Here is a 15,387-nt window from a genome sequence, read left to right on the forward strand (position 1 = left end):
GCTAAATGGCAGTAGACTAACTACAGAAAATGCTGGAGTAGAAAAAGAAACACTTATCCAACATATGGATCTCACATCTATACAGTTCCACAAAACTGCATTTTAAAATATAAAGAAGAAAGCCCACTTCTCAGTGACAGCACAACACACTTGCCTTCCTCCATCCTATTCCTTTTTACCCTCAAATTTATAAAACAGTTTAAATTTCCATTTTAAATATTTACAGATCTTCATGCAGACATACTTTGGAAAAGTACAGAGTTTTTTCTGATGAATGAGAACAAGTTTTATTTACCAAATCACCATTGCTAGAGTTGTCACAAAAACCAATGGTTAGTGAAGTAAATAAAAGAACAAATCTGTTTCAATAAAGAATTATTGATACTGAATATTTCATATATTATATTTGTTTTCAAAGCTAAACTAATAAACAGATCCTCCTCATGCAAGGCAGAAACAGCCTTACAGATGACCAAAATAAACTTCAATTGTTTGGCAATTCTGGATTGTTTTCAATTATTTTGTAGCTGCTCTTTTTTTATACCTTTAAGGATTTATGAGAGATGGGCATGCAACCAAGTCAGACATAAACTAGAAAACCACAAATTATGTTTGTGTTCCTTCACAGATCACACTTAATCACAGCTATAGTCAGCATTGTTTCACCCAGTACATACTAAGCAGGACACCCAAAGGTGCTTTTCCAAAAGGCAACTGAATTTTCTTGGGGTTTTTTTCCCCCTTGAGAACGTTTCATTTCTTATCCAAGAAGCTTCTTCAGTTATTCAGTTGCCTTTTGGAAAAGCACCTTGGGAAATGGTGACTGAAAAGCATTCTCATAACTGAGAATAGACACTAAGCACTAGAATTTCCTTCACTTTTTCCTATCAGCTGTTATTCAAGAGAATATTTGTACCTCAGGGTTGAACTCTGAGGGCCTTGATGCTCTCTGAGCTTGGTTGTTTCTTGCAGATGTTTAATTACCAAACTAGAAAACATCATCAGTGCTAGGTACTGTTTACTTCTTGATTGTTGGTTTAACGTTAATCTTGGTGTTAATCTCTGCCCATCTGGGTGTTGACTGCTGATGAGGATGTGTTTTGGACTTTTTGTTTCCTTTTTGGCATTTTGATTGTCTTTTTTGTATGGTAGGTAGATGTTGTTTATCTCTATGTCTGTTGATGACTGATTTGTCTGAGTGCCAGGCTTCCAGGAATTCTGTAGTGTTTTTGGACTTGGCTTGGTTTAGGAGGCACACATTTTACAGTTGAAACTATGCTTAAGCCTGTCCATGTTTTGTGAAATTAAGGAGTTTTCATCATGTTTTCTATTGCTAGTTGTGTTCATGGATGTGCTCTGCTAGTCTTCTGTCTGTTTGTCCTACATAGTGGCTGATGAAAAATTCTTAATTAGTAATTTCCTCCTATGGCCTATTTCAGTTGCACCAGTGCACCATTAAAGGGCAGCTTTGCACTTAAAAATGGTTGGAGAATTTTACCTTCCTCTGGAGAAAACCAGAGAAACCAATCACTCAGTTTCTATGTCTACAGATTGGTGAAATGTTTTAAAAGCTGTTTGTATCCTGTTTCAATTTCATGAGATTTATGCCTATTAAAACCAATCTTATTGAGCTAGGCCAAAACAAAGCTATGATTTTAACGTATCTTCTAGAGAATCCGGATAACCTAAGGAAGTGAGACACACACTGTATATACCTTACTTCTCAGAAGAGCATCTTTCCTTTAATCATCAGCTGCAGGTGGTATAGTATTCCTTAGTTCAGGGGTCCCCAACCTCTGGGTCATGGCCCACTAATGGCTGTGAGCTTGCACGAGTAGCAGGCAAGCCCATGCATGCGCGCTCCATTTTCATGAGTGGTGGGCATATCACATGTGCATGCCACTCGTAGAAATAGAGCTGTGCACATGCACCTGCCAGCCGCTTGCATGGAACCCCCCTTTCAACCCCCCCACTGATCTGCAAAGCTAGAAAGGTTGGGGAACTCTACCTTAACTGATCATGAAAGCTATGAAGGGTTGGATCTAGTTAATATTTTTTTGTTTGTTTATTCATTCATTCATTTATCACATTTATTTCCTGCCCATCCCATGGTTCAGGTCATCTCTGAGCAGCCATATTTCAATGACAAATGATAAGAAAAACCAAGGTATGTGGGTTAAACTGGGAAATTCATTATCAAACCTACAGGGTGGGAGCATTGAACAAAAAAGAGTTCCATATTAAAAGGAAAACTCCTGTCATTTTAACATTGAAAGGAGGCAGATAGGTAACTGCTGCCTAGTGAAGAAGCTGCATTTTAATGGTCATTTAAAAATGGTGGTATAGTCACAAAGTTTCATGATACTATATCTCCAGACCCGGAAAGAAAACTGGCCTGCTTTATATATAGTACAACTCTCTTTGCAAGAAAAAATGAATGTCAGCTAGCAACTGAATTAATTTGATGATTATTATGTGCTCAGTGTTAGTTCTATCTTTTTAAAGATTGAAAAGGAATTCAGAATGATCAATAATTGATCAATAAAGCTCAGTTGTTATTTTAGATTTTTCCATCCTGGCAAATCCACTCTTGAACGATTTAAAAGATTTATCTCTCCTTTTTGGAAACAATTTTAAATTATTACCCTTGTAATTATTTATTTGGCCAAGAAGAAAAAGATTCAGCTGAAAGGATTCTATTTTAGTAAATAATCAGAAATTTGTAAGTTACTGCAGCTGGTAGTCAAGCAATCTGGTAATCAAGTCTTCTCATTTTCAGACTTATTTTTAAACTGAGAACTGAGGCTGATAAAGACATCAACTTAATTGTGATGAATTAACATCTTATTTGGCCTGTTTGCCATCTTGTTACAGTCATGAACCACACAAGGTCCAAAATTTATGTATTTCACAAAATTTACTAAGTTTAGAATTTTTCATCTATAAATTCCATAGGTCTGCAATGATTTCCTTATTCACTTTGCTGAAAGAGTTTTGGAATTTCTTTTAAAATTCTCATGAGAAAATTGCATAGGTCTTCCACTGGCTCTGCTCTGAGGTTGCTGAGAAATATGTCTGGATGGCTTCCTTAGCGTACATTTTTGTTTTCAAAAGTTTGCAGCCTATCCTGTAGCTGCACTTTATTTAAATCCCAAGCAAAGATTTCATCAGGCAAGTATTCTCATTGGATTTTTACTAACTAGAAAATGCAAGCAAACAGTTATGTTTGCTTGCATTTTTTAGTTAATAACAGCAGCAGTAGCATCCAATCTGAGAGAAAATAACAACAGCAGTAGGCTCCCAACTATTTCCAAGTTTCGGTCAGATAGACCCAAATAAAAATGGAAGAGAAATGTTAAGCAATGTAAAGGACATCAAAAAATGCAAGCATGTCTGCTATGAGGATTGGCAACATCAAAAGATGGGTTGAATCCTTGTCCCACTTTAACCTACATCACACATACATATAAAGAGTCAGGGCTTCAATTGCTCAGTTGCACTTGCCTTTGAGACATTGTTGCTTTCTCCTCATGTGAGCACTTATGCATTTTTGTATTTTTCAGGGTGTAGATCCTTATTTAGGTGAAGGTATAGTAGTAGTAGTTCAGTTTTGTATGGTCTGCTTGCCGAAAATGTGGACTGAGTGCTTTAGTTAGAAAAAATAAACTGATTTTATAATTAGTTCAGTTGGAAAGAACTGTGCTTCTTTCTGTATTTAAAAACTCTGCTCATGGTTAGTCACATCTTAGCCACCACCAGATTAGATTTCTATGTATACTTCATATGAAGCTTTCACTGGAGACCATCTGGAAGCTTCAAGTAGTCCAGGATTCAGATTAATACCTTTTAAGTCATAGAAACACCTTGATATGCCTATGTAACTCTACTACTCTGAGAGTTGCTCTGGCTACAATTCAAGATGCTGATTATAAACTATGAAGCCCTACATAGCATAGGTTTGGGTTAGTTTCAAAATGACTTCGTTACTTTTGCCATTCCAGTATGAAGTTGCATTCATTCCAGGTCCTTCTTTGAAGCAATGTTATTTAATAGCAATAGCAATAACATTTATATACCACCCAATAGTGCTTTACAGCACGCTCTGGGCGATTTACAATCTCAGCATATTTTCACCAACAATCTGGGCCTTCATTTTACCAACCTTGGAAGAATAGAAGGCTGAGTCAACCTTGAGTCCAGTTAGGATTGAACTCCAGGCTGTGGGCAAGCTGCATTTTAATCATTGCACCGTCGGGGGTCCTATGCAATGGGACCTAGGAGATTTTCCTTCTTTGTTGCTGAGCCCATCCTTTTAAATAAGCTCTCCCCCCCCCAGGTTTGGGTAACCGCAATTGTATTAGCCTTTTGTAGAGCCATAAAGACCTGTTTTTTATTTTGTGAAATAAACCAAGATGGTAGATAAGCCATCTGTCATATGGTGAATGTTTCATATCCAGTTTTTGCTATCTGTGATTTTAAGCCATATTTTTCCAATGGCACAATTCAATCACCTACTGCAATATGAAACTGGATCCATTAGCAGGAAGAACACGTATGAACACCTGTGGTGTGGGGGCAGGGAGTAACAAAACACATGACACAATGTCATAATATAAAGTCTACCCATTTACTTGCATCTGACAAGTAAGAAATGGTGTAGTTTGCCTTGTGACAGCATAATGTTTATTTCATCATTTTGGCATTGTTACAGTTAAGTATAGGTGGAAGGAAGGAAGGAAGGAAGGAAGGAAGGAAGGAAGGGAGGGAGGGAGGGAGGGAGGGAGGGAGGGAGGAAGGAAGGAAGGAAGGAAGGAAGGAAGGAAGGAAGGAAGGAAGGAAGGAAGGAAGGAAGGAAGGGAGGGAGGGAGGGAGGAAGGAAGGAAGGAATAAATACCCAGTAAACTAGCAATATCCAAGATTGAAAGCATCCTTTTAAATCATACTACTGCAAATGTTCTGTATACTGTATGACCAGGATTTCAGTTCAGAGACATAGTCACCAATTTAAAAATTTGCTAGGGCTTCCAGCCCAATTTGAGCTATTGAAACCTAGGACAATCCATCTTGTAAGGAACCATGTATTTTTAAAATGCTACTTTATCATATTTTTTTCTAATGTAGTTTTGGTTGCTAGGATATGAATCACTCTAAGGCATAATTCAAAAGATAGAAAGCACACCTAGGTAGAATGCTCAGGAAGAGATATGTTTGGATGAACAAAAAAATAAATTCTATTTCTAGTTACACATACAGAAAGTTGGCAAGAATATCCTTGAAGAGAGGGAGAGAGAGAGGGAGATGGTGGAAGAGAGTAAGAGAGAGAGAGAGAGAGAGAGAGAGAGAGAGAGAGAGAGAGAGAGAGAGAGAGAGAGAGAGAGAGAGAGAGAGAGAGAGAGAGAGAGAGAGAGAGAGAGAGAGAGAGAGAGAGAGAGAGAGAGAGAGAGAGAGAGTAGATCTTCAAAAATAGTTAAAGGCTGGGTTTGCACATCACATTACATTTTAACATTTTTGTTTTTGTTTTTTTAACTATGTTTTCTGTGTAAACTTGGCTGTTATAGTTTCTAAACCACGACTTATATATTAGTATATATGAACTCAGTCAAGCAAGGGTTTTGAAATGAATTATAGTTAAACCATGGCACACGATAAATCTAGACACATAACATAAAAGTTTGGTCTTGATTTTACAGTGAACCAAGTAATTTCCCATGACTATGTCTACCTTCTAGCCCAGAGGTCCCCAACCTTTTGGGCACCAGGGACTGGTTACATGGAGAAAGGTTGTTCCACGGACCTGAGAGGGCATGGTTTTGTGTGCTACCTGCATTCTGCGGATGGGGCTTTACTTGTTTGTGCATGCTGTGGCCCGTTACTGGTCCACGGACCAGGGTTGGAGACCTCTGTTCTAGCCCCTTTGCAATAGTGGAGAATATCTGTAGCTTGGGTATAGAATGTGGGTGAAGGTTCATTCTACGATCTTCTGGGTTGGTTTCTGAACATTTCATTACCAGGTTAGGTAACATCTTCAGCAGAGTTTAAGGGATGTCAGTGTTCTTCTGTTTATAAGGGCTTCAGGTGTGGGTGTGTCAAGTGAGGGTCTGTGATGGGTCTTGTAATGGGTCAGGTGTGAGTCATCAGTGAGCATTTTGATGGTTCTTGTGATGGGGAGATTACATCAGAATTGGGTAATTCAGAGGTGAACTGCTGGGGAGGAGAGGGGGGGCTTGCATGGATTGGTTGAGAGTTAGTGCTGTCTCTGGTTGGCTGTTGATTTGGATTCTGAGTGGTTCATGGGCTGATTGTAGGTCAATGTGTCTGTTGATGGAATTGTTTGTGGAATGCTAGGCTTCGATGAATTCACAAGCATGGTGGGTGGTAGCATGGCCAATGATTTTTGTGTTGCTCCAATTGAACTGCTGCTGTTTGGTGTTGGTGTGGGTAGAGATTAAGGATTTGGGATCATGGCATTTGACTGCCAGCCAGTGTTCATGGATACTGTTTTTTAATTGACATGATGTTTGTCCCATGTAGAATTGGTTGCAATGATTACAGTTGATTTTATAGATGACATTGTTTCTTTCATCCTTCTATATCTTGTCTTTGGTTCTGGATAATTCCTGGCAGAGTATGACTGTGGGTTTGTGGGCTATTGCTAGGGGTTGGACAATTCTGCCTGTCATTTCCAACACCCCTTTTGTGTATGGTAGGGTTAGTTTTTGTGTGATGGTTGTCTGCGTGGTGTGTTGTGGTTTGGGTGCTGTGTGTCAGAATATGAAGTTTTTTGGATAGCTGTTACAAAGAAAGACATCGAGCAACTGTTCCTCTTCTGCTTTTCTTAGTGTTGTGGTGCTGCAGTGTGCCCTTCTGGCCCTTCTGAAGAGGGTCTGGAAACTGCTTATTTTGTGCTCAGTGGGGTGGTTGCTTGTGAAGCTGAGGATCTGGTCTTTGTACATGGGTTCGCAGTAGACACAGGTTTCCAGTTCTCCATTGTCCAGTCTCATTATGTCGATGTCGAGGAATGGGAGTCTGTTATCTGTTTCCTCTTCACATGTGAATTTGATCCCAGGGAATATGTTATTGAGTAGGTGGTGTGTTTCTTCAATTTGGGAGCTTTTGATGATGACGAATGTGTCATTGACGTAGCGTGTCCAGATATATCCTTTATCATGAACCATGATACAAAATTATCCAGCTAAAAATACTCTTCAAATCAGAAAATAAGAGAAAGCTAGTAATTTTTCCCCAATTTAGATATTCATATAAAGTGCAAGATGTAATTACAGTATCTAATCTATTTAAATTATGCCAAATGTTATCCTAAAATTACAGATAATGTATCTAAGGAAGCCTTGACTAAAACATTTTAACCCTTGTCCATTAGCTTCTTTTACAGGCTTTTAGTTCTGGCAATAGAATCAAGGCTTCTAAAATCTACAGGGCAACAAATACAAATTACACATTTCCCATATTGTAATAATTTCTCATTTCTTTTATCTGACAAAGGTGACACATCTTTTCTTCCAGAAGAATTATTGGCAAATATGTGAAATGGTAAACAGCAATGAAAATGTCCCCTAAATAAATACAAACAGGCAGAGTAACTTTCAGTACAGCATATCCATAACAGCAATCATAGTATCAATGTGAATGCTAGAACACTTCTTATGTTATCAAAAGAATTCAAAAGAACTTGTTGAAAACCACATGCTAGGCAACTTAAAGTTAATAGAGATAAAGTAATTGTGGGTTTTCTGCAGCTGCCTATCATATCCCTTTTTTGTTACTCTGCCACCATGCAAATAATACAGTAGCAGTGGCATAGACCATTGTTTCCATTTTTCCCCTCACCATGCCTTCCCATTAAAAAGTATGGACCACCCCAAAATAACTATCATTTTTATGGGTTTTATTTATCAACATTTACCATATTAAAAATTACGGTAAAATGATGCTTTACTGCTACTTACACTTGTCAAGAATTTTTGATGGAATCTTAATATTGTGTTATTTTTCAAAATAGGCTGGCAAATAATTCTGATTTTGCCGACCCCTGAGAGTATTTGGGGGGGCTATCAGGTGTCCTAGAATCACAGTTCAAGAAGCATTGGCATATTCAAAGGTATCTTTAAGAATGGTTTTCATCATTCTATTCGCTGAATGCTTAAAAGGTTTCCATGTTCTTTGGAGAATGAGAGTAATCTTTTTCTCCATGGTCAAATTATTTTTCACAAATGACTGTCAGTTTGAAAAATTAACTTTACTTTCTGTTCATTTTATACAAGAAAAGGAAACTGACAGATTCATCACCAAGAAGTATCCATGGGATTCTCTCATTAAATCCCAAAGTTCACATCAGGAAAAATATATAATCACTTAGAATTTTTTTTATTTCTCTCCCATTCCACAGAAATTTATAGAACTGAACTTTAAACATTTAATGATTCTTAGTAAGTCTAACCTTTCTATATTTTTTTTAGAATTCCAAACATTAAAATAAAAATAATAAAAATCTGTATTATTTCTTCCCTCACACACCTTGAACAATCCTTTCTTTGTTTATGAGTGAAGCAATGAGACAAATTAAGATTTTTTTAAATTTCTGTGCAAACAGAAGTTCTCTTTCAGCTTCCAAATACAAAATGATAATATGCCATTTTCCCTTGACACTGATGAAAAGTGAAAACAGGTGAAATTTCAATAGAGAAGAAAAACCACACATAAAACAGAAATTCACCTTCCTGAGAAACATCATTTTTGTAGAATTATATAAAGAAGTGAAAAAGTTATCTAGTATTGCCAATAAAATAAACCTCTTATGATACTATTATTCATGATTAGGGATGTAAAAGAATTAGGGATGTAAAAGAAATCATAAATAGCTACGAGAGAAGGTTATGAACTTGTTATGAAAACTCTTATAAGGCATCATCAAAAGTGCTGAATAGAATGTCATAGCATCTATCTTTCCCTTGTCAAAACTCCCATCTGAAAGATCCCTCAAACTCATATTAGTGTGTTAATATACATTCTTTTTCTTTCTTGTGTAATTTTTTCTGGTTTTATTTCCAGATCAAATATCTTTTATTACAATCTGTGACTTAAAATAAAATACCAATGCATAGAAATATTGAATCAAATATAAAATAAATTTCTAATCATGATATAGGGAACCTGTTGCTGTTCTTTGTTGAATTAGATGAGTAAGGCATATACTAGTTCTTTCTTTCTTTCTTTCTTTCTTTCTTTCTTTCTTTCTTTCTTTCTTTCTTTCTTCTTTCCTTCCTTCCTTCCTTCCTCCTTCCTTCCTTCCTTCCTTTCTTTCTTCCTTCCTTCCTTTCTTTCTTTCTTTCTCTCTCCTTTCCTTCCTTCCTTCCTTCCTTCCTTCCTTCCTTCCTTCCTTCTTTCCTTCCTTCCTTCCTTCCTTCTCCCNCCTCCCTCCCTCCCTCCCTCCCTTCTTTCTTTCTTTCTTTCTTTCTTTCTTTCTTTCTTTCTTTCTTTCTTTCTTTCTTTCTTTCTTTCTTTCTTTCTTTCCTGCCTTTATTATTTTCACAAATAACTTGAGGTAATGAACATACCCTATCCACTTTCTTCCTCCTATTTTTCCATAACAACAACACTGCGAAGTGGGTTGGATTCAGAAAGAGTGACTGGCCCAAAGTCATCCTGTTGTCTTTTATGCCTAAGGTGAAAGTAGAATTCAAGGTCTCCTGCTTTCTAATCTGGTGCCTTAACCACTAGATAATCCTAATTTGAAGATGGGGTAAAATCTTTATTGGAATTTCTGGGGTGAGCAAGGTATAGCCACCTTGAAAAATTGATTAGTAATTGGTATTTTAAGGAGGGATTTCAATCTGAATATAATTTACCTGAATCATTTGCTTGGCAGTATTTTAATTAAGCATGTATTATTAGAAATACATGATCCAGATCCTTTCAGCTTCAATGAAATCTGAAATAAGGGATTGGAATATCTAATCTTGAAAATGATGTTAAAAATTATTAGATACAGTTCTTATGACTTAAGGATACGTTAATTCATTTTGTACCATATTTACTGAATTTCCCACACTGGTATTATAAGAACTTTGAAGGGTCTTTGACCGATTATAATTAGATCACGTTTAGTTGTGGCTCCTGTTTGGTCTCAGGGCATACATATTTTAGTTCATTTTATCTTTATTACAGATACTTTTCTTTTTGATTGCATCATTGCTGCTAAATTGTAATTTTTGTTGAATTCATTATACGTAATAAAAAAATTGCTGATAGTAAATTGTCATGAAAGCCCTGTGTTATTTATAAATTATGACTTGTTTGAAGTATTCGGCTGGTTTAAAATGGAGGCATATGGTTTTCCAGCTGAACCTTATCATAATTCTATGTAGTTCAATTTTCTGCTGATTTTTTTCTTCCAACACTTCTGGAAGTTAATAGATTGAAAAAAAATGCCTACATTCTCCCCATAATTAACAAAAGGAAAATGCATTAGGCAAAAAAAGATATGAACAATCTTACAAATGAATAAAAAAAGCACAATAGACACCTTAGTCTTTGTAGAAATCACTTTGGTCACTTAAAACTACTACTTAAATATGCATTTTTTTTAAAAATGTCAATAGCAACTTCTGATGAGGTTGATTATATCTGGAATCACAGCAATCATATGGGGAGAATACAATTAGACCTTTCATCCTTTGCTATTTTCCAGATGAAAATCACTTTTCTAGGTAGGAGTGAATACTTTGTTGCCAACCAAACTTGATTGCACATTGATGACTTAGTAATGCTAAGAGTGGATTCAGACTTTCAGTCATGCACTGATCACCTCACCAACTCTGTACGGGGAAGTCCTTGAAGACCACCCAGAAGCTTCAAGTGCAGTGCTGTTGGTAGTGATGGGCATGTCTATGTAATCCTTCTGCTTTGGAAGCTGCACTGGTTGGCAATTTAATTCAAGTTGCTGATCATCACTATAAAGCCCTTTATGCAGGTAGCCTGCTCACTTGGGAGACTCCCTGTTTCCCATAGTAACTTCCAGGCCAATTTGATCAGGCAGGGTTGATACACTCTGGATTACTTTGATTAACCAGTGTCATACATCGGTACCCTGGAAATGCATCTTCTCAAAAGCAGCATCTGCTCTCTGGAATTAGATTCATCCTGAGAGCCAAACAGCCACCGGTCTGCTGGCATTTTGAAGGGCCTTGAAGATCTGACTCTTTACCCAGGCCTTTGGCAAGGACAATTGATGCTTCATTTAGACTATGTGGATTGTTTTCCTTTGTACTGATCTGGCTTTGTCATCCTGCCATCTTTACTTTTACTTCTGTCTCTTATTAGAAGTTGTCCTCGACTTACAACTACAAGTGAGCCCAAAATTTCTATTGCTAAGTGAAACAGTTGTTAAGTGAGTTTTGCCCAATGTTAGGACCTTTCTCATCAGAGTTGCTAAGTAAATCACTGCAGTTGTTAAGCTAGACACACAATTGACTTCCCCATTTACTTGGCTTGCCAGAAGTTCACAAAAGGTGATCACATGACCCCGGGAAACTGTAATCATCATAAATATGAGTCAATTGCTAAGTGTCTGAATTTTGATCATGGGAATGCTGCAAAGGTCATAAGTGGGGAAAATGGTCATGTCACTTTTTTAAATGATCATTTCAAACAGTCAATAATGGTTATAAATTGAAGACTACCTGTATTTTATTCTTCAAGCTTTTCATATTTTAGACAGTTTGTAAACCATTCAGAGTAAATGGGAGTAGGCAACATATGAATTTACTACATTATTATTATATGGGTAATTTACAATTAGAATAACAGTCAAAGACTGATGAAAATTTGCATATATACTATACCAATATTGAAGTCCTAAACAAGGACCTAAGAATTACTACATTACTACATTATCAATATAATATTATAATCTGTTCAATGTGATGTCACAGCTGACAGTCATTAGTGGTGTCCGTCTTCATTCACATCGAGTTGTTTCCAAAAACCTAGGATATTATAATATATTGGTGTAGTATTTATGCAGATACAAGCAGTGGGGCTTTTTGCAATTGATAGATAGAAATTTTGTCAATATATAGATTTATGTTGATAACTACTGGGATCACCATGGCTGGTTTATGCCATAATCTTTTAGTTTTGATTTTCAGATTTTGATCTTCTACTTGATTTTCTCCAATTCTTTCTCTTCTATTCTACTATCCCCCTGCCACATCAACTTTCTTCTTTTCAACCACAGTTGTATCTGGTGTATTATGAGCCAAAACATTATCTGTATTTGAAAATCCCACAATATTTTAACTGGCTCATTTTTTACTCTGTTTTTAACTATATGTTCCTATACATTTTTCATTGTTGATGCATAATAATTTTACAGATGTTCCAGTGAATCATTTTGGCAACTATGTCATGTTGCTTATGATCATTGTGCAATTTTCTTGTACTAGATGAATATATGATCTATCATTTCTTCTGCTTCTTTGCACAATCTGCAATTTGAATTATTTGATGATTTTTCAGTTCTTGCATTGACTGCATTAGTACAAATACCTTGCTCTTGAGCATCCAAAATCAAGAGTTCAGTCAGTTTCTTTCTGTAATGTTCCAATTGTAAGGCATTGCCAGGTTTTATCTTAATCCACTTTCTTCTCTATCCTTTGTAGAAATTGATCATGTAATGCTTTTTCCTTGCCATTCTGTTTGTGTTTTGATTATATTATTTCAGTATTCACTTTGTGTTTCCTGTACATTTAGTAAGTTTAGTAAAAAGGAAAGTCTTTTTACTGCCATGGGAAGGGGCTTGTCTTTGACATAGTTTCTATAAAGGTGGGATACTGTTTATAGATAGAGTCTTTGGGAAACACAGCAAATTTTTCATTTCATATTCATTTGTTTACTATTTTTTATGCTGGCTTCTCTTCCCTTTGAGATGCTCAAGACTGTGTTCATAAGGATCTCTCTGCCTTTTATGTTAAGTAGGAGGTAGACTTTGAGATAATCTTCATATTATGTATGTCTTATGAGTGTAGAACCACCCTCTTCAAGTGGAAATCTTGCCCATATAAGATTACTTGCAGCACTTTTGTACATCAGTTTAATGGCTTCCAGCAGTGCTGTTCATATAAGTAAATGAATAAAAAGGCAAACAAATTCTTCTATTGAAACTTGCAGATAGAAAAAGACCAGGAGAAAAAGAGGAAAAAATCTATAACCTAATAATTTGGCATCTATCTTCAAACAAAATACTGACATAAATGGAGAGGATCATTGCAATTGCTGTTTTACACACAAAAGAAATCACATAATGAAGGATTTTTTATGAAGTAAAGGCAGTCTGCTAAGTGCTCGTATCTTATATAACAAAACATTCTTATGAATTTAACTGCACAACCATTTCCATCAGTTCATATTTGCATAATAAACTATTATGGAATATCATATAGCTATAAAAATAACAATTTGGAAGAACATTACCTACTTTTCATACAAGCATGCCTGTCACATGGAAGCTAAATGATTTGCCAAATGATTATTTTTATATATGAAATTTCCTGATTTTGTAAGGTTTATTTAAAAAAGCAGGCTTGTGCAGCAATAATTAGGAAGAGAAAGAAATATATTGAGATGTGTACTTAGTTTCAAATGTTTTGGAAAGAGAAGGAATTTGTATGCATATATGCTGTTTCTCATGATAGCTCAGATACATTCTTTCTCTTCTCTTTTCTTCTACCTTTCCCAGCATTTAAAGCCTTTCAAGAAACCTGGGTCTTCACATAATGTTTCCGAAGTAAGATAATTTAAGCCTGATCATTTGTGCCTTGAGTGAAAATTCTGGGATCATTTGTTCAATTAGTTTATTTTCTTGGATATGTTCATGTTATTCTCAGGCATATTCTCCAACACCAAAGTTCAAAGCCATTCCCAAAATATATAGTAATCACAATTACTTGAGACTGTATAGATGAATATTACTGTAGGACAGCCAATCTTTTCTCAAGTCTCTTTGGCTTCAAACTGCTGGACCCTTAGAATGTCCAGCCATCCATTACTTAACAAGCATCAATTCTACCTTTTTTCAAGTAGACAAGAGAAACAAACTATTTCTAGTATATCTCACCATTTCTAGCATCTCTGTACACATACATACTTAATCCATACCCATTATGGTCCACATGGTCAGTATGTGTATACTTCTGGTTCACAAACTGTGTATGTTTGGTTATTTGCAAAACATTCTCCTAATAGGTGGAAATATTTATTTTTGAGACCATTAACATACAGAGAAGCCCCAAAGCTTAGTTTTGTCTATGATGGCACATCAACAAATCCTATAAATTCAGTCATTCCAGCAAATAGTGCAACAGGGGCTACAAAAATGTTGTTAAAAGCCAGCAATTTTGTATTTTTCAGCTGGACTCAGCGATGTGTATGGAAGTCTTGTTTCTTAAACAAGAAAGCAAATGTTCAAATTTGCAGAAGCACACACACAGATACTCGGACACCCAAACTCCCATACCCAGACATACACACATCTAATCTATCAAAACATTTAAATCAATTCTGAATGCTTAAAATGATACAAAGATGGCACTCTTTATTCTTTTTCGCAGAGGCTTGGGAAACAGTTGTTGGCCAAAATGTGTGTGGTGAAAACTTCATAGACTGAAGAAATGGGCCATTAATAAAACTTTTGCTATCTATGGCTGTCTCTTGACACAAAGCCATTTGAAAGTTGTACACTGCTAGGTAATTTTAATTTCTTTTTTCACTCCTTTTGGCCATCAAGTAAGAAGCATTATTATGTATTTTAATATTATCTTTTAATATCTAAATGGCTGAACTATTTTTTCATAGGTTGTTGTTATTATTTCAAGAAACAAAGACAATATTACATTGCAGATAACCCAGGAGAGGGCAGTAGCATGACAGTAGCTTCATTTGTTTCACCTTACTGATAACTTTGAGCTTAGCTCTCAAGGCACAGCTCTGCTCTTCCTTACCCATATGATTGGTATTTGCATCAGCATAGAAAAATCAGTTTCTATGTGATAAAAACACCTTGTGTCCTACTCCTTATATAATAATCATCAGTAATTTATTGTTTTCTGATATATACAATATTTCTGAAGGAACACTTTGATTCACGTTGCTGACCTCTGTTTTCATTCATTCATAAAACTATACAATATTTCTTTTCTTTGAAAGTATGGGTGCTTGTCATTACCCTTAAATCATCCTATGCTTTTAGTGTCAGATCTAATTTTGTAGAGTTGCAAATGTCTCTGTTGTCATTGGATATAGATTTAGGGGCATGCCCTGATACCATTTGCAAATTATTTATTTCTGCAAGGCACAATTAAAAAAAGATGG

This window comes from Protobothrops mucrosquamatus, unplaced genomic scaffold, assembly GCF_001527695.2.
Source record: "Protobothrops mucrosquamatus isolate PMUCROS unplaced genomic scaffold, P.Mucros_1.0 scaffold306, whole genome shotgun sequence".
Classification (NCBI taxonomy): domain Eukaryota; kingdom Metazoa; phylum Chordata; class Lepidosauria; order Squamata; family Viperidae; genus Protobothrops; species Protobothrops mucrosquamatus.